Source organism: Gopherus flavomarginatus, chromosome 6 (assembly GCF_025201925.1).
Source record: "Gopherus flavomarginatus isolate rGopFla2 chromosome 6, rGopFla2.mat.asm, whole genome shotgun sequence".
Classification (NCBI taxonomy): Eukaryota; Metazoa; Chordata; order Testudines; family Testudinidae; genus Gopherus; species Gopherus flavomarginatus.
In genome coordinates, this window is record NC_066622.1 from 134600553 (window position 1) to 134620794 (window position 20242).

Here is a 20242-nt window from a genome sequence, read left to right on the forward strand (position 1 = left end):
GAGGACCAAATAATTTTTTTAAAAGTAGTAAGTGAGAGATGGACACACATCTCTATTCCTCACACCAAAAATTGATCACAATATTGAAGTGGTCTTCTGTTGAAGAGCAAACAGCCCAAAACAGAACTCCACTTGCCCAGTTTAAAATTAGATTTAGAATGGCTATGCCTCTAGTTCTTAGCATCTAATGGCAGAACTAGCCACTAAACTGTGCATGCTTTTTATATCACTGCACCCTGCATAAAGTTGTCTCTGTTCCATACTCTTGTATTCTGCTCTCCCCCTTTGGTGTAGATCTCTCAGTGACATCAGAGCAGAATCTTGTATCCCATCAAGTAAAAAAAGTTAAAGTAAGATACGTTATTCTTCAAGCACATGAATTTTTACTTATAATTGAAGGGATCTTGACACATCTGGTAAGCCCAAAATGTGGCCTATGCATCTTGTATCTGCAATAAAAATCATCATTTTTAAACTATGTTAAAATCTGTTCTTTAGACCTACAATGAAAGTTGTGTGTCATGTTTCAGCAAAACTCCTAATACAATTGCACTTTTCAAGTGGGTGGAAATTCAAACGTACAGTAACCATACGGCATGTCCCAAAGTTCTCAACAAGTCTTCTTCCACCTTAGTAATAACTTTTTTAGATTACTCACTCTTTGTTGTGCAGACATCCTGATATTTCAGTTGCACAAGATGAACGGAGTTTTAGATTTTAGATATTCTTAACTGCTAAGATTCCATTAAGATTTTACAAGAACCTAATATGAAAAATGTAGATACGCAGCAGAAGCATTATATACTTAATTATTATTACAGTAGTGTAACACGTAGTAACTGCAACTCAAATCAAGATTCTGTTGTGCTAGGTGTCTATGCATGTAGAAAGTAAGACAGCTGCGTGTCCAGAAGAATTTATAATCTAAATAGACTAGACAAAGGGTATGAGAAAAGAAATATTATCCCTATTCACAGACAGAGAGCACAGCTTGGTACTTAAGAACATGCTTAGTTCCCCTGAAGTCAATTGACTTGCCAGGGTCACACAGGAAGTCTGTGGTAAAGCTGGGAACTGAACTGCAATCTTTGTGTATCCCAGTCTAGGGCCTTAATCATAAAACCGCCTGTCCTAATGGCTAGTATGGCTATTCAGTACTTCAGGGTAGCAAGAGGGATAAAACCAAAATCTTCCTGCTTGAAAAGAACATGTACCTATTACTTGAGTTAGAGGAGAATCTTCATGATCCCTTACAGGTGTAGGATTTATGACACATTGTAGAGCACTTCTAATTGCATCCAGTAGAGGGCACTGCAACATATACACAACTAGCTGTCTCATTACAATATGCTAGATTATGGATTAATAGTGGCTATTGTTTAATTTTATTTCATAAACAGAATGATTTTGTTTAAGCAAAACAAGACAGAGGAATGAAGTGAATTTGCAGGACATTCTTCACCAGATTATAACAATTTTGAGGTCTAATTGCAGAATATGATATTGTCCCTGGAACCTCTTCATGGATGCTTTGCTGCCTAAAGAACAAAGGACCATGTGCAGCTCCAATTTAGTTTCCTCTGCTCCTTGGCACTTTAATACATAAAGTGCCATCTGACTCTTCTCTCTTCAATTTATACCAGTTTACTCCAGAATCTGATTGTACATGTTCAGAGCAGTGTATGACATGATCTCTCTTGTTAATCTTACATTCCTAAGAAAGCACTAACATTCAAACACTGGCACTGATTGCACAAGAGCATCACCCATATTCTATTCCAGTGTAAGATCTTACATTGTCCATAATAGCAAAACAGTTAATGTTTGTGAGATATGTGGGGCATAAATAATCTAGACCCAGGATTTAGAGGACTCAGATTGAATGTCATGGATTCTGCATTCTAAAAGTTCCTGCACCATTACAAAGCCTATTTTGAAACCAGTTGCAAGGCAGAAAAGCTAGGATCTTCCCCAAAAGTCTTGTGGATGGGTCATGCTGATATTATTCATCATACTGAGCAGCAAATCCAAATGCATGCATAGGTTAACCCCTGTTCTAATTTTCTGAGATCAGTAGGTCTTATGGAAAGCCATATGATTTATCCTGAGACATAAAGCACCCTGCACGCTCTGCATATTTTTCTATAGCTGGAGGCAGTAAGGTGGAGTGTTTTTATGTGCTCAACCACTAGCTGCTGCAGAAATTTCCAACGTTCTTCCCATTACAGTGTGGGCCTAAGGCTGTGTTTTCACTGGCTGCACAGATCTGAATAATATTTTCTCCTTGAAAAGTGTTCTGACTTGTTTATACCCATACGAGTATATTAAAAGATGACTTTATAGACCACATTCACAGAGTTGTACAAGCTGATACCAGGTCTAAACTTGACTAAGTGGGTCAGAATCTGCTCTCACAATGGTGTAAATGGGTAGCAATTCCACAGAGATCAATGGAACGACAGTGTAAGATGAACACAAGAGTAGATACCCACCTTCTCTGTTTTGGGTTTGAAGTTTGTTTGGGCCATCTTTTACAATACTCTTCAATTTCATATGAGATCCTTTCTGGAAAGAAAAACAAGTGTAATTTACTATAGCTGTGAGGCATTGCAACTCCTGATTAGAAAGGATAAGCTAAATGCCAGCTAAAATGAACTTTCTGATTCCTATTACTGCTTTACCTCAGAATACCTAAGTGGGTGATGCCAGGTGGTAATAACAGGGAGTAGCAGCAAACTACGCTTTCTCTTTCTGTGCTTGTGAGATTTTCTCTGGTGTGGTCATGCAAAAAAATGTTTGAAATCTTTACAAGATTTTAAAAGAAGAGACAATGAAGGGAAACAATAAACAGACCTCCAGTGTTTCTGTGCTTGACAGGGAACTGATTGAGCATCATTTTAGGAAAATTGAAACCTTTCACATTTTAACTTCAACCCCTTGCCCAAACTAGGCACCAAGCTAGAAATGTAGACACTTGTGATGGTCTAAGCATATTCTTGTTGTGTTAAAAATATTTGGTAGAGGTTGGTTTTATTAAGAAAGATTCAGCTTTTGCATTTTAATTCACAGCCCAGGAAAATGTTAAATCTTAGTTTTGCATTCTGCTTTCAAAACTTACTCAAAAACAAAAAGTGGTATTTCTGGGGGATGACCCAATGGATATTCCCTGGGGTAGCTATGTGAGAAACAAAGTTTTGGCTTTCAAGCTTGACCCATGTTTCGTTACTTCCTTGATCATAGATTTCAAGGCCAGAGGGAACCATTTGATCATCTACTTCAGCAGTTCTCAAACTGAGGGTCAGGACCCCATTTTAATGAAGTCACCAGGGCTGGCGTTAGACTTGCTGGGGCCCAGGACCGAAGCCTGAGAAGCCCACTGCCTGGGACCAAAGCCAAAGCCTGAGAGCTTCAGCCCTGGGTGGCGGGGCCCAGGGTTACAGGCCTCTCACTTAGGGCTGAAGCCCTTGGGCTTCAGCTTTGGCCCACCCGCCCAGAGTGGTGGAGTTCAGGCTTTGGCTTTGCATCTCCCCACTCCCAACTGGGGCAGCTGGGCTTGGGCGGGATCAGGCTTTGATCCCCCATCCTGGGGTCATGTAGTAATTTTTGTTGTCCAAAGGGGGTCACAGTGCAATGAAGTTTGAGAACACCTGATCTAGTCTGACTTTCTATATAACACAGGTCATAGAATACCCCAAAAATAATTCCTTTTGAACTAGAGCACATCTTTAAAAAAAAAGAAGACATCTAATCTTGATTTTGAAATTGCCAGTGATGGCGAATCCACCGTGACCTTTGGTAAATTGTTCTAATGGTTAGCTAGTCTCATTGCTAAACTCTTTATTTCCAGGCTGACTTTGTCTAGCGTCAACTTCCAGCCTTTGGATTGTGTTATACCTTTCTCTGCTAGATCGAAAAACCCATTATCAAATATTTGTTCCCTGTATAGATACTTTTAGACTGTGATCTAGTCACCCCTTAACCATCTCTTTTTTATGCTAAGTAGATTGAGCTCTGTCCCTATACAACAAGATTTCTAATCCTTTAATCATTCTCATAGCTCTTCTCTGAACCCTCTCCAATTTATCAAAATCCTTCTTAAATTATGGGCACCAGAACTGGACACAATATTCCAGAAGCAGTCACACCAGTGCCAAATACAGAGGTAAAATAACAGTTCTACTCCTACTTGAGATTCCCCTACTTATGCATCCAAGGATCGCATTAGCCCTTTTTGCTACAGTGTTTTATCAGGGTCTGAAAGAAAGACACTTGCAATCTGCTAAACCTCTGTGGGAGGGGCTGCTTTATATTGCTCTTGGTTGATGTAGGAGCAGCATTAATGTGCTCTGAACGGAGTCCTATCTGACATTCCTCAGCCAACCAAGATCACCATGACACAAAACCTTTGGAGAGGGCTGGGTGAAAAACCAGGAGAACAGAATCCTTCACTGAGGATAAAATAAAGGGACTTGCAGTCTATCTTTGGATTTTCTGTAGCACTATACTATCTAAGCAATGCCCAGGTAGATTTGTATGGTGCAGACCCTAATGGATTCCATGGAGTCTTTTGATCTTCTCACATCCCAAGTATATGAGATTGTTATTGGGATTCATAAAGTCTAAAACGTCTTGCCTACCCTTTGAAATTCACATCTTGCTGACAACTGGTGTAGCTCAGCTACTGCAGGACACAGTTTAACAGCAAGTGTAAATAAGATCAAACTATATCCATCTTCGGTTCAGCTGCAGTTAGCAAAGGGTAGTTTTCATAGTGCATGCAAAGCTATAGAGTGCAGCACCTCCCTACAGTACTGCAGTGTCAGCAGCAAGCACGATTTAAAAATGCACACCCTGTTATTAAAAAATATATATATATATTAGATTACTTACCTGAGGCTACAGAAAGACATGTGGTCGTAAAACTTAAAAAATGTGTTCTTTGTTTGAGACATACTGAAAATTTGCCGATCAAGGGAGTTTTGTGTCTATGCAGACAGTTGACCAGAAAGGCTCATTTAAAGTAAAAAGGGGCCAATGTGTCACATAGTGGCTACTTTGAAATCTTAGGCAAGGCTCACAGTGTTAAATATTCTGGAAGAGAACAGTAAATACAGACCACTGCCTGGGACTTCTCCCTGTTTTTTCTATCATCTATGTCAGGAGTTTCCAAACTGTGGGCCACAACGCAGTCCTGGGTGGTCTGCCTTGGGTGGAGTTGGAGGGGAACATGAAGGGAGTTTTCCCCCCCCCAAACAGTATATGTTGGCAGAGTAGCAACCAGTGATGACCCCCGCCCAGGGCCGGAGAAGCCCAGCACCGCCGGCAGGTGGCAGAGGGCAAAGTGGAGCCATCGGCCGGTGGGTGAGGAAAAGGGGCTGTCCCTGAGAGTTGGCAGCTCCCAGGGTGGCTGCAGGAGGCATTAACTTCCCAGCAACAAATTTAGGGACCAAATCCTACAGAAAAATATCAAAATATTTAAAATCATTTATTTCAATGCTTATTTAAAAGTGAAAGAAAGAATTGTGAAAAATGGCTTCTGAGTTGTTTTATCAATTGAAAAAGCTCCTAATACATATCGTGAGCCCTGATAGAAAGGTGATAATCACTACAGAAAAGAAGATAGAAATTCAGGGCTGCGTCACTGGATTTAAGTGATTATTTATAAGACTACTAATTTGTATTATTGTCGCACTTGCAATCCAGTAGGACATCACCTATCATTTTTCTGAACCGTGGAAATGATCTTTGTGACACATAAGTCAATGACAAAACTGTTGATTTCAGTGGGAGCATGGCTGGTCTCCCATTCTGTAAAATAAATGAAAAGTAAGTGATTTCATGCAGGGCCATATGCTGTGCTGATTGATGTCAGAAAGGGTGCAGCATGGGGCATGCAAGTAATGGTACTGTTACTTGTGCTGCCGGGACCCTGGAACTGCATCTTATTGAGTTAGTATCAGCATTTCACACAGTGTTCAGTGTGTATGACTGTTTAGTCTCTAAAATGTAACCGACCTAGCTATCTCAGGGCATGAAGGAAACTGGAATATGGATAAAGAGTATCTGTCTTAAGTTGAGCTTAGGGAAGGCTCTGACACTGACAGGAAGAAGGAAATTCTCGAGTAACTGGCAAATACTGCCACATCATCCTTCATTGAAGACATTTTCCCATCAATAGCAAAGGTAGGTACTGCCCAGTCTGGGGATCATGCTGGGTTGATCAGTGACCCTAGACACTCACATAGGGACAGTCACCCAAAGGCCTTTTGTCTGACTCTTCCTCTCCGCTAATAGTGTGGCCATAGTACTTCATATGTACATCACCTCTGGGCTGCTCCAGTGAAGTTCCTAATTTATGGGACTACATAAGAAGTGCACAGAAAATCTACAACTGTGTGATTCATGTAGCAGCCAACACCCTGAATGAGGTAAGCTGAAGACACCATATTGTGCCGGTGCTTAATAGACTGCACCTACTCGCCACTCACTGTCAAACCCATTTCTGAGTTCTGGTACTGTTCCATCAAGCCTTTAAAATGGGATGGAACCATCAGGGACAGCCTCTCCTTCTACAGCTCATTACAACAGCTCCACAGTAAAACTGATATCACTTAGGTATGAACTCAAGGGAGCCTGGGCCTAGCTACTACAGGGATAGGTGCTTTAAAAATGCTTAGATCGAAAGCACACGCAGTCTTATCTCTTCTCCCTTGTCTCTACTTTTCATTTCTCCCTCCCTCTTCTATAATTTCTTCAATTCTGTAAAGCAGTTCAGGATATAATGGGGATGAAAGACGTTACACAACATCGTACAGAAAACCTCAGTGGGTTGTTGAGCTGACACATGTCCCTTTTATTGTGAATATGAGCCCATGTGTTCCACCAAACATGTCAGTCTTGGTGCTTTGTCATATTTCACAGGAAGGCCAGATGGGTGTAGTCAGCCTGTGATTCAGTCTTAACCCTGGGGTGTGTCTCTAGGAGAGCAACATTTGAGGAAGGCGAAGGAAATAAAGACATTGCTCATGGTTATATCTTTGCTCAGAAATTTCTTGCTTTCTTTTCTAAGCAGGGCTAGAAACAAGAACTATCCTTAGGGCTGGTGATAGAGAAGTTGGAAACCTGCAGAGTCATAACATATTGTATCGATAGTGTTGAGTTTGGAAAGTCACATCCCAATTACACCCAAAATAACTTTTACTCAGTGGAAGCTTATTTTGAAAAAGCAGAAAACATTATGGGCCAACTTCATCTCTGATATAACTAAATCCATGGGCATCAGTGCAGTTTCACCAGCCCCACCAATTTGAAGACAGTCCTCTAAACCTTGGAACCTGAGCAAAGAGGAAGGAAGGGAAAGTAAGATAAAGGATTCTTCAAATGTTTTTCTGCCATAGGAAAAAGTTAAAGAAGAAACGTAGCTCACGCCAGAAATCCACAACAGAAATTAAATAACTATAAAATAGTAAGTCATTAGTCATGCGGTAGCCTATAGTTATCAGTATTTGCTAGGTGAGGCATAGGTATAAGTTAAGTCAATAATCTTTAACAATTCTCAAGGCCTGTCAAACAATAGTTTAGTTAAACTAATTAAGGCATAAGGCCCAAAAAGCCTTAAACATAAGTAGCTAACCAAGAGTAACCTTGGATCATAAGATTCTTTCCTGGGTGTCTGGCTGGTGAGTCTTGCCCACATGCTCAGGGTTTAGCTGATCACCATATTTGGGGTCGGGAAGGAATTTTCCTCCGGGGCAGATTGACAGAGGCCCTGCGGGTTTTTCGCCTTCCTCTGCAGTGTGGGGCACGTGTCACTTGCTGGAAGATTCTCAGCATCTTGAAGTTCTTAAACCCTGATTTAAGGACTTCAATGGTTCAGATACAGGAGTGGGTGGGTGAGATTCTGTGGCCTACGATGTGCAGGAGGTCAGACTAGATAATCATAATGCTCCCTTCTGACCTTAAAGTTTATGAGTCTATATTACAAAACAGAATGCTGTAATAATTGAAGTGTTGACACACAAACACAAGATGCTAATTTATACCAGCTTGGGATATTTTAAGTTAGGGACCTCAGCAGATGTCTGACCACAAGAATACCATGGTAACTGATTCACACTGTGGCAAGACACTCCTTCGCCTTACAGGCCTTAGCATTTCTCCCTCTGTCAGTGAGGGCCTGGAGTAAATCAGCCCTACTTTGGTGGGGTTTTGTTACTCATTCTGGCTTATTTTTCAGTATTTACGAAGTGGGCCTCAAGGTAGTCCCAAGTAGTATTCCTCGGCCAGAAAAAAGAAACAACCTCATAACACAAAAAGAGAATACCTTTCCCTGCCCTCTCTCTGGGATGTTGCCTTATTATGCCAGCTTCTGGGTGTCAGTCCTTCCCCAGAAAGCAGTTAGCTTGGTTGCATCTCCTACAGGATGGAGTGTAACCTTCCATCCAGGAGAAGAAGCCTTTTCTCCCAGCTGCTACTAACCCTACTACAACTTCTCTCTCCTTCTTTCTCTCTCACCAGAGAGAGTGCGGTGTGGATTAAATGTCACAGGTAGCCCTTAGCTGGACTCAGGTGTCTCTAGTTAACCTGAGGTAATCTCTTTTCAGCTCATCAGGAAGAGGGCATTACCATTCTAAGGCTGATAAATCTGCCTTTCCTCACACTCTCGTCGCTGTCAAGTCTGACTTTGTCACAACATGTATTCTAATAAGCTAAAAGTAAAAAAATTAGTAGCTTATGGGAAAAGGTCACCCCAACTTTAGCAGGGTGAGGAACTACAAATAAGGAAAAGGGGCTAGACACCCTTACTGAATATGCATTAGGCATAGTGGCATCAGTATAACACATTATAAAAGCTGTAAACCAGCCTGAGTGCCTGGGGAGATGCCAGGATGATGACCACTGGGGAGGATGATAATAGTTAGGGGGAAGAAGAGGAAGATAATCACAAACACTTCAGATTGTTTTGCAGGGGATGGTGTTAAGTATAGGGACACTCAGCTCATTCTGTTTTATCTTTACCTTTCTGAGCTACAGTGTTTGTAAATTTGCTAAGCGTATTAATAAAACTATTATAAATATAGTGTAATTTCATACACTCAAAGAAGTGTAGTACTGGAAGGGACCTTGAGAGGTCATCAGGTCAGTCCCCTGCACTCATGGAAAGACTAGGTATTATTTAGACCATCCCTGACAGGTGTTTGTCTAACTTGCTCTTAAAAATCTCCAGTGATGGAGATTCCACAACCTCTCTGGGCAATTTATTCCAGTACTTAACCACTCTAACAGCAAGTTTTCCCTAATGTCCAACCTAAACCGCCCTTGCTGCAATTTAAGTCCATTGCTTTTTGTCCTATCCTCAATGATTAAGGAGAACAATTTTTCTCCCTCTTTCTTGTAACAAACTTTTATGTACTTGAAAACTTTTATCATGTCCCCTCTCAGTCTTCTCTTCTCCGGACTAAAGCCCAGTTTTTTCAATCTTCCCTCATAGGTCATGTTTTCTAGACCTTTAATCAATGTTGTTGCTCTTCTCTCCTCTTTTTCCAGTTTGTCCACATCTTTCCCGAAAGCTGGTACCCAGAACTGGATACAATACTCCAGTTGTTCATATTTAATGTCGTCCTGTTCTGGACTCCGGGTTCCAGCCCAGGGCCCTATGGATTTGCAGCTGTCTATAGTGCCTCTTGTAACAGCTGTGTGACAGCTACACCTCCCTGGGTTACTTCCCCAAGGCCTCCTCCAAACACCTTCTTTATCCTCGCCACAGGCCCTTCCTCCTGGTGTCTGATAACGCTTGTACTCCTTAGTCCTCCAGCAGCACACCCTCTCACTCAGCTCCTTGTGTCTCTTGCTCCCAGCTCCTCACACGCACTTCCTGTCCTCTGGCTCCTCCCCATCTGACTGGAGAGAGCTCCTTTTAAAACCCGGGTGCCCTGATTAGCCTGCCTTGATTGGCTGCAGGTGTTCTAATCAGCCTGTCTGCCTTAATTGGTTCTAGCAAGTTCCGGATTACTCTAGTGCAGCCCCTGCTCTGGTCACTCAGGGAACAGAAAACTACTCACCCAGTGACCAGTATATTTGCCCTCTACCAGACTCCTGCACCCCACTGACCTGGGTCTGTCACAGTGATTTCACCTATAACGCTGTAAGATTTTTTCGCTCCGGAGGACAGCATTATATCAGGGTAGAGGTGTATTTACCTTGTTTGTTTATGACAAGGTCATGCAAGATAATATCAAAAGACTTACTAAAGTCAAGATATACGTCTATCGCTTCCCCCATATCCGTTTGTTACCCTGTCAAAGTAAAAAAGTAGAGATGAGTATGAGTGTTGCAACCATGCACACCAGGGCTCCAAACTGAACAGTAATTCTCATAATATTGGGCCTGCTCTTGGGACAAGAATCTACCAAATTTCAGAGTGCTAACTGGGAAAACTAAATCATAATATAATCAATATTCAAGCAACAGTGCTAAAGCACTGCTTTATGTTTTCGTCCCTTGATTCTCTATTTCTCCTTCCCATTTTACCTATCCCTCCTTTGACCATGTCTGATATTGCATTATTGATGTAATAATATACAGTCTGAGCATCTGACTGGAATAATCTCTACTCTTTTACAAGCAGACAGTGACAGTGGCAAGAAATATCTTCTTCAACCTTTAACTACTCAGTGGCTGTTCCTCTGAGACAAGGATGCAGCCACAATATTCAGACTTCTATCTGAAATATCTATGTAGTCGATGCAGAACCTGCCACTCACACAATAGTCAGGATCCTGCCTTTTACTCAAGAAAGACTGATGAGAGCACATCACTCCTGTGCTCCCCATGCACCACTGGCACTCCTTCAGTTCCTAATCTAATATGAGGCCCTGGTCCTACCAAGGCCATTAATGCTTTGAGAGCTGACCATCAGCTCAGAGTCCTCCTCTCCATCCATGACCCACTGAAACAGCTATGCTCAATATGGATGCTGTGGATGATGGAGCCCTGGCTGAAGCTTTCACAAGCTGGGGCAGAGTGTTATCAGCGGATGTCTCCGATTATGGAAGTCATTGCAAAGAGAGACTAAAATGTGCCCAAGCCTTGGTATATTCAGAACATAATCCTCTATTGAGGATCACTGCCTTCCCACGCCTGACCAGCTATATGTCTTTGACTTTACTTCATGTAAGACATTCAGCAATTCAAAGCAAATTTATTAAAATAATCTTAACTAGCAAACTTTAGATAAAGCATTGAAGATCTGCATTAAAAGGGCCCAAAGTCTTTTTCCTAATTTTAAAAGGCTTTTTTATTCAGTCACCCATGATAACTCTCGAATAGTTAACTCTGAAATCTGATTGCTCAGTGTAATTGCTTCTCTCTCTCTCTGTCTCTCTCTCTCACACACACCACTCTATTGTACTTGCAAATGTGTTTTTTATTACTGAGTTGCTTATTGCTGGGCTGTCACACTGGTTTGTTATTGCAGATTTGCTCATACGTGCAGGGCTCTGTCCAGTGGTTTATTATTGAAGAACTGTTTGTGAATGCTAAGTAGCAGACAGAAAAAAGTATTGAAGAATTTGTTTTGGGAGACGTTAAAGAATTACATGGATTCTTAAAATAGTTATAAAAATAAGTATACATCATGTGCAGAACCACCCAGTGCTAATAGTGCCCCTTTCAAACTGACTCAATCACAGCGTACTGCCCTTCTTTATATAAGCTGATGCCCTCAATTGTATTGATAATTGCTTGGTCTCTGTTTCCAGTCCATCACTTCCCACCTGATCTCTTTCCTCCTAATATTTCATTATGGTATTTCAAATGCTTGTATTGGTTTGTTGTTTTCTTTGTCTTGTTGTAACTCCCTATTCTTGGCATGTATTAGCTACACCAAGTCTTGTTCTTCCATTCACACAGTGTGTGTGGCGAGGGGGCGGTCTAACCTATCACTGGTACACAGACGAGGGCCATGCAAATTAATTATATATGAGTCAGTTTTAAACATTGGAAATGCCCTGTTATCTGGCAAAAGGCACAGCTGAGATGCTGGACACATTAAGAAGACAGGTTTAGCTATTAAAGCATTTGATACTTACGTCCATGCTGTTAAACAAACGCTTATGAAGCCATACACTAAACAGAGTCCATCAGTAAAGTAAATGAGCTCTGCCTCCTGTTGGCACAGCCTGCCTTTCCTCAGCACAACAGAATATCTTGTACCTGCAGTTACAAGTTTAAAGACTCCTGTAAGACTGCCAAATCGTTACTGTCAAACCAATTATTATCATGAAGCGTTGTGCAATTAAACTGGCCCAGGATGTATTTTCCACCCTATGTAACGCTATGAATTTAGTCTCCAAATCAACAGGGCACTTAAACATGCATATAGGTTTAAGCCCATGAGTGGTCCCCATTATTGCCAAGGGAAGTCCTCAAGTGCTTGAAATTATAGATATACATAAGTCCCTTGCTAAATCAGGACCTTAGTAGGCAAGTACTGGTCCTCTGATTATTTAATTATTGTAAATTCCCATTGTAAAGGTTTTGTTCCCAGGTTTTCTGTTCCCCATCAGACCACAGGAGATGACATCCTCCTGGTGCAGATTTCTAATCTGTGAAACTGGGGACAAATATTTATTTTTGATTATTTTAATTTATGCTGTCAAGCAAACTTCTTTATTGGCTGAAGCTACAAACCCTTCAGCTGATTAGTTTAATTATGGACATTAACAAAGAAGGAGCCAGAGAGTTGTTCCTTCACAGGTGCTGGAGAAGTAACACATCCCACAGCAACACAGGGCTGGCAACCCTAAGATAACAATAAATTCACCCAGCATGATTCATCCCTACAGGACATTTGAAATTTGTAACACGTGGAGCGAGGTGGAGCCCTGGGGTGCCTTGATGTTGATAAGTGGATGCTGCATGTTATCACAGGTTTCAGAGGCTGAGCTTGAGAATTAGATGAATTAATGAGAACCTGCATCATTCTGAAATGAAACGTTTGAATAATAATTAAGTTTCCAGCCTTTCGGCTTTCCAAGATGGCAACGTATGAGGGGGCTGGCCTTTTGGGAAAGGCTGAGCTTGTTGTGTCCTTGGTAAGAACAGAGATTTTTCAAGAAGAGACATTTAAAAGTAGCTAAAGATGAGTCAAGTCACAAAGTCCAGACCCAGGTCAGAATGTCCCCAAATTTGGGAGTGTTTGGGTCTGGAGTTTGGTTCTGCCTATTATGGAAAGAGGGGGCCAGTCACAAAGCTTGGACCTGAGCTTCCTAAAAGTTTTGGGTACTCAGACCCAGACTTTTGACTCAGAACTGTTTGTAAACATAATCTATATTATGGGCAAGATGCTGAAGTCCTTATTAAGGATGAAAAAAAAAGCTGCTTTGTCCCAAAGTGTTTGGTAAAGATTCTGTTTTTCCTTTCCGTTGCTGGCTGGAAAGCAGGTACACACAGTGTCACACCTTAGCCATCACTCTTTACCTAGTCTCTCTTTTCCTAGGGTTTTGAAGACACACCTTCTGCCTGGCTCTGGATTCAAAATGGAGGGCAGATCATTTGCAAAATTAGATCCTGCTATAGGTAGGGTTATGCAAAGAAGATGAATAAGACAGGGTGATTCCAGGTGAGGCGTGTCTTTTACTTGTAATGGTTAAGATTAGAATCTGGAAAATGGCAGAAGTTGATATGAGAGCACTTATCTGCATAGCTCCAGAACCATATGAACCTATCTGCACTCAGCTCTGGTTTATACCAAAACTTGCAGAAGCTGTCAACAGACTTTCCTTATCTTTTTTTCCCCAAGAACCTCCTCTCTCTCTGTTAAATGTAGCCTTTTGGAAATTCTTTTTTACCACCACATTGCTACATGTACACATTTTTTGACACTCTATGTCCTTCCTATCCAGAGGCAATATACTGATGAGAGCAGGACATGGGTGTCATATATGCATTTAGCCAAATTATGCATATAAGCAATATGCACTTACACTGAACAGGAGCACATGAGCACCACTTGGGAAAAGTTTGGAACAAGGTAGTGACACAAGAGGACTCTGCATTTAAGTGGAATAGACTTTAAGAATTTTCACTTCCATGGATCCTATTTTCCAAGGATCACAAATCACTTTAGAAACCATATGTTTAACCTCACAACAACCCCATGATAATAATAATACTTAGCTCCTGTATAGTGATTTTTAGCTTTCGATCTTAAAGCATTTAATAAGGGAAGATAAGTATCACAGTTCCCATTTTATAGATGGAGAAACTGAGGCACAAATAGGTTACGTGATGTGCCCAAAGTCACACAGGAAGTTTGTGGCAGAGTCCGGAACAGAATCCCAGTGTCCTGATTCCCAGCTGTGTTGTGTGTGTGACGCACAAGATTATAGTGCATGACAGAACAATATAACTACTGCAGACCTGAAGGCACATAAAATGATGTTATTAAACATAATTCAGTTTGATTTCCACAGACCGTATCATACTACTGTGGTTTCTTTTCTAAAACATGAACAAATAATATTCTGAACGCCGCAGACATTGATCTCTTGTGTACAGTTCTGAGTCATGAAGCTTCTCTTTGCATACCATTCACCCAACAGATTGTGTCAGACATTACTGTAGAGTTTGAGGCTATGTATAGAAAAGGTTTATCTGGCTAGGCCTCTACTTGCAGAAGCATGACCTCTGTTTGAAAAAGGGAGAAAAGGTGAGGATTGCAGGAACTTAGAGAAAAAGAAAAAGAAATGATACTGAGTACTTCTGTCTTTCAGCCCACAGGACAGGAAAGCTGGAGGCCACTAAACACTTGACAAGGACGAAAGAACAACAGCTAAAAAGGATTACAAAACAGACTTAGAAAAAGTTGTTAGCAAGTGGCCAGCTATGAATAAGGAGTATTTTTAAAGAGTTTTCTGACAGTAGCTATGAGCTTGTGTTTTCTGTGGCTGTGCACATCGTGAGCCCAGTCTGTAGTTCTTTTGCAAAAAAACCCGTCAAAGCAAATTTTACCTGATTGGGATCTCTGCACCAATGGTGTAATAAGTGCCTTATGAGGGCTGCTGCATTGACAGCATGATCAAAGTATCGGAAAATCCACATTAGGAGAGCCACATGCACTTTAATAATTAAAATGCAAACATGATCTCTAACTTGTATATACATTAATAAAGCCTTAGAGATGATCACAAGAGCCTTAGAGATGAAAGGCACTGTGAAAAAATAAGTTACTGTTAAAAATAATAATTCTTATACAGCAACAGAAGCTGAACATTATGGAACATGTACAAAGAAAAGGAGGAAGGGCAAACATTTTATATACAATTTAATATGCAGGAATGATGCAAAATGTCCTTAACTGGTATTAGTAATTTACAAGCTTATAATAATAGACTCTTCTTATTATAAACTTGACTATTTTTCATGGATTTGAGGTCAGCTTTCTAGCTCATAACTAGAGATGATCTCAAGCCATAAAGTTTAGATTTTTCCAGGGTGAATATTTCCAGTGGTTTGGATGGTGTGGCCTACTACAAAGCTATGGTCCAGCCACTGAATTTACTTGTAATCAAATTATATTTCTGGTCTATATTTCATATCATTCATGTTAATAAGTATGACCTAAAACTACCTACCTGACAAACCTTCCCTATGCTGAATAAGAAAAGCTACTGTCAACATGTTGATGGTGATTGGAGAGAAGGTACTCATGCTAAGTAAAAAAATACATTGCTAACCTATTGGCCAGTAAAACATTTATCTGTCCCTCTTACTCTGGCAACATGTTAAATCTGTAGCCATATCATCTTGGCTATAGTTATGTCAGATATCATCAGCTAAGCAGATCTGAGCCTCATTTGTTTTTGGATGGAGGATCGTTGAAGAAGTCCTAGCTGCTGATGGAGGTAGTGTGTGCCATTTCAGTAGGTGGAGCTCTTTTTCTGAATCGGCCATGGAAACTGAGCTGCCCTTTCAGCCACAGAACGAGGAACATTTGTGGGGGAAGCTTGCGATGCCAGGGAGTGGCGGATTAAAGATTTTGCCACCCCTAGGCCCTGAAATAATTGCCGCTCCCAGCCCCATTTGAACTTATTAAACATCAATATTTTCAATATCAACACCAATATTTTCACTTTTTATTTCACTACTATTTACAACTATTTTTTCTGTCTCACGGTCAGCACTAACTGATACAACAAAGGAATCTATTTTGCGCATTTTTGCTATCGTTTCATTTTCTCTTGCTTTCTTTTGGATAGTTTTTTTTTTAACTGAGAACCACTTAATTTCTTCCTTCCAGTCATATTATTAACATTTAGGATTCTCATGAGTATGTTTACTAAATGGCATCGCGCCATCATTGGTGGTTTCAATACACAGTATGATTGGTAGAATCACGGCATCACTGATGCCGCAATTACAAAAATGCTGCTATTATAAATTTGCCACCCTATGCCGAGGCCTTGTCGGCCTAGGCGATAATACGCCACTGATGCCAGGCTCCCACTATACCTGTCCTGAAGTTAAACAGCTCACCACATTCTTCTGGGCTCCTCTGCAAATGCTGAATTCATTTAAAATGTCAGAAGAAAAATATGTTCCAGACAAAGAAGCTTATGCATCCCGTATAGGTATTACATCTTAGCAAACACTGACTCACCTTCAGATATGATGTACAGTATGACTTCTTTATTGCCTGTTCTTGATCTGCAGTTGGAGAGTCTGGCATTGATTATCATGCCAATTCCATGATGCTTGGAGTCACTCTTATGACTGATGACAAACAGCACAGAGCCCATTGTCTTGCAGTGCCATCCAGACAGTACCTCCTCCACAATGCTGATCAGAGCGGTGTCTCCAGTATTGTTCATAGATCTGGTATTTAGGGTTCAGGTAAACCTCCTAGATCAGGCTGGAGAAGAATAGGTGAATGGATTTGATATGTCTTGAGGCCTGAGGTTGTTATATGGTCTAAGGAAGGCAGCATAGCCCAGGGGAGAGGTCCACATGCTAGGACTCAGGGGACCTGGGTCCTGTGACAAGCTTTATCACCAACTCGCTGAATGAGCTTGGGCATCATGTCAAAATGTGTCTGCTTCCCTCAGTATAACAGGGGCAATGGCATTTTGAGATCTACAGATGAAAGGTGCTGTGTAAGTGCTATTGTTATTAGTGAATAAGTATGCACAACGTTGAATGGACCTTTGTGTTCTCCTGCTTTAAGTGTCTGCAGTGCCAGCTTTTTTGTAATTAAAAATGCAGTAAATAAGGGGTTAGTTCAGGATGTCTCACGTGCTGTGTCCCTGCATCGCTGCTAGGTACAAATGTTGAATACAGAGGCTTGGAAGGTTTCGTTCTTTTGTAGCATCTGATACTTACTGAAAACAGCATTTAAATAAAAAGATATTTTAAAACTTTTATGTCTCTTTTATTCTGGGGCCAGCTTGTTGTGTGCATGCGATAACACCATAACTCAGTTTCCACAGATGCCTGAGTCTACATTTTATTTATGTTTAATAAGCAGTAAAGATAAAAAGCCTTTTCTGCAAGATGGGCTGTCCCCTTTGTGATCTCGCCTCACACATCATCTGTGGCTAAAGACATTTATTTTATGCTAGGTCTGTCTCATAATTTAACTATGTGCATTTATTTTTTTAAAGAATAAAATATAGACAGCAGCTTAAAGAGCACCACATTTTCATACTTTCAGATATACTTCTATTGCAGTTGAGGTCCCTTTGTGCGATACCTGGGATTTTGGATAAAGGAATTTCACTTCTACCAAGAATAAAAGAAAATCACTAAGACTGAAACTTACCCCTGTGTAGAGGCCCCACTTAAGGGGTTGAATTTCATTAAGTGATTTTGTTTTATTCTTTGTGGGAGTGAAATTCAGTTATTTCAGCACAGGGCCTATGCGTCACCGAAGGCCTCAAAATAGGTCTTAAGTGGTGCATTAGCTTTGTGCTGGCCCTCTGCACAGGAGTGAATTTCACCCTTAAGGATACTGCGAAAAAACCCCAAGTATTTGCAAATGTGAATTCATATCAACACCTTTTTCAGCTCTTTGTATACATTCTCCATTAACAATTGTACAGCCTGAGTGATTTTTTTGTTTTCGGGAATATTCATGGAAAGTGAAAGTCTCACAATCACTCGGATGTGCAAGTAGTTTCATGAGATCTTGAAATCTCTTGAACTTCCCTCTTGTTTATTAAAGGTTCAATCATCCTACTGTAAACTGCCGACAATGTAATGTATCCGATCTGCAACTGCCAGCAGCAAATATCTCCAATGGCCAGTGAAGGGACATTAGCGGGGGAGGGCTCTGAATTACTACAGAGAATTCTTTCCCAGGTGTTTGGCTGGTGGGTCTTGCCCATGTGCTCAGGGTCTAAGTGATCACCATATTTGGGTTCTCAGGAAGGAATTTTCCTCTAGGTCAGATTGGCAGAGACCCTGAGGGCTTTTCATCTTCCTCTGCAATATGGGGAATGGGGCACTTACAGGTTTCAACTAATGAAAATTGATGGATTCTCTTTAACTTGAAGTCTTTAAATCATGATTTGGGGACCTCAGTAGCTCAGCCAGAGGTTTATGGGTCTATTACATGGGTCAGTGAGGTTCACAGTTGCCAACTTGCACGTGGTAAATAAGCACGCTGGCTTTCACAATAAGCCAAAAATCAAGCTAATGCCATTTTAAAACAAGGCCAAAACAAGCCAATCCCTAAGAACCCCAACACTCTATGTGACTAGATCCCCCTCGGCATGCAGTCTGGGACTGTAGTGAGTCTGCTGTGCACCCCTGACTCTCTCCCCGCTTACCCCTGCTTGCCGGGAGCTGATTGAAAAAAAAGAAGCAACAAGCTACAACAAGCAACAGTCATCTACAAGCCAAAAACTAGCCAACAAGCAACTCACAAGGCAATTAAGCCAAAAACAAACCCAATTTCTGTGTTTTTTTCACAGGTTTGGCATGTCTGGTGAGGTTCTGTGGTGTGCAACGTGCAGGAGGTCAGACTAGATGATCATGATGGTTCCTTCTGGCCTTAAAATCTATGCATCTTTCCACTAAGGTAGCTAAAAAAATACCATGTAAATCAGATGCCCAATCATGCTTTAGAAGCTGCGAATAGTCAGACATGGCCGAGTTGAACAGAACATGAAAAAGGGCTAAATAACAAATAAATTATTCAACACCAATAGTTCACCCAACTCAGTTAGTAATTATTTGCATTTATTTGTAGCATCTTTCCTCCTATGATCTCAAAATGCTTTAATTAATTAAGCTTTAAATCCATCCTCCTATCCCTGCGAGGCGGGGAAGTAGAGAGAGAGAAGATATGTGATGTCAGCTGGAGCAGGTCAATGGATGCTCAGATATTTAAAAGCAAACTCAAGAGGTTGGAAAGAAGAATGGTGGTAGCAGTTAGTCCATTATCACAACAGAGCATTCCATGTAGAGGAGGCAATATCCAAGTTGTGTTGCTATCCTCTTATTATTAACTCATTTTTACTGCAAACATTTGTACAGTGGGAGACACCGGTCTCTCTAAGACAAAACCAGGAAGTGTGAGCTTATGCTGAGGAATAAAGTGTCCAGTTATGATGTGAGATGCAGGCACAGATAGGGAATCTGCTGACAATCTCTCATGTCCTGTCTTGTGTGCTGACTGGTGAGGGAGGTTAGCAGTCTCCTGCCCAAATATATATTGGGTGATAATATTTTATACCTCTGGAATGTATTATTTAATAAGGGAGTGCCATTAAGCTAGGGTTTTGCAAGCCTGTACATGGCAGATGAGGCTGAATGCCCCAGGAAAAGCAGGTGCAGCAATGGCAGAAGTCAGCAAGAAAATTTCAAACCTTTCAGCAAACCAAGTAAACTGCTACATATGAATAGAAATAAGAAGGAAATGGGTTAGATTATAGAGTGGTTTCACATAATCTCTCAAAGCAGCTAAAACAATGATAGGAAGTGACCAAGTTTAGGTATAACTGTGCACCCTGCACCCAAATTTGAGCTCATTTGTCCCAATGTAAATCCTCCCTTGCTCCACAATCAGTGGAGTTAAACCAGATTTAAGCCATTATAACTGAGATAAGACTCTGGCTTTACCCTAATGTAATTGAGGTCTGGTCTACGCTGCAGACCTATATCAGTATAACTACGTGGCTCAGTGACATCATTATACCAACCTAACTCCCCTTGTAGAGCTTCTCCCGCTGATATAGCTACC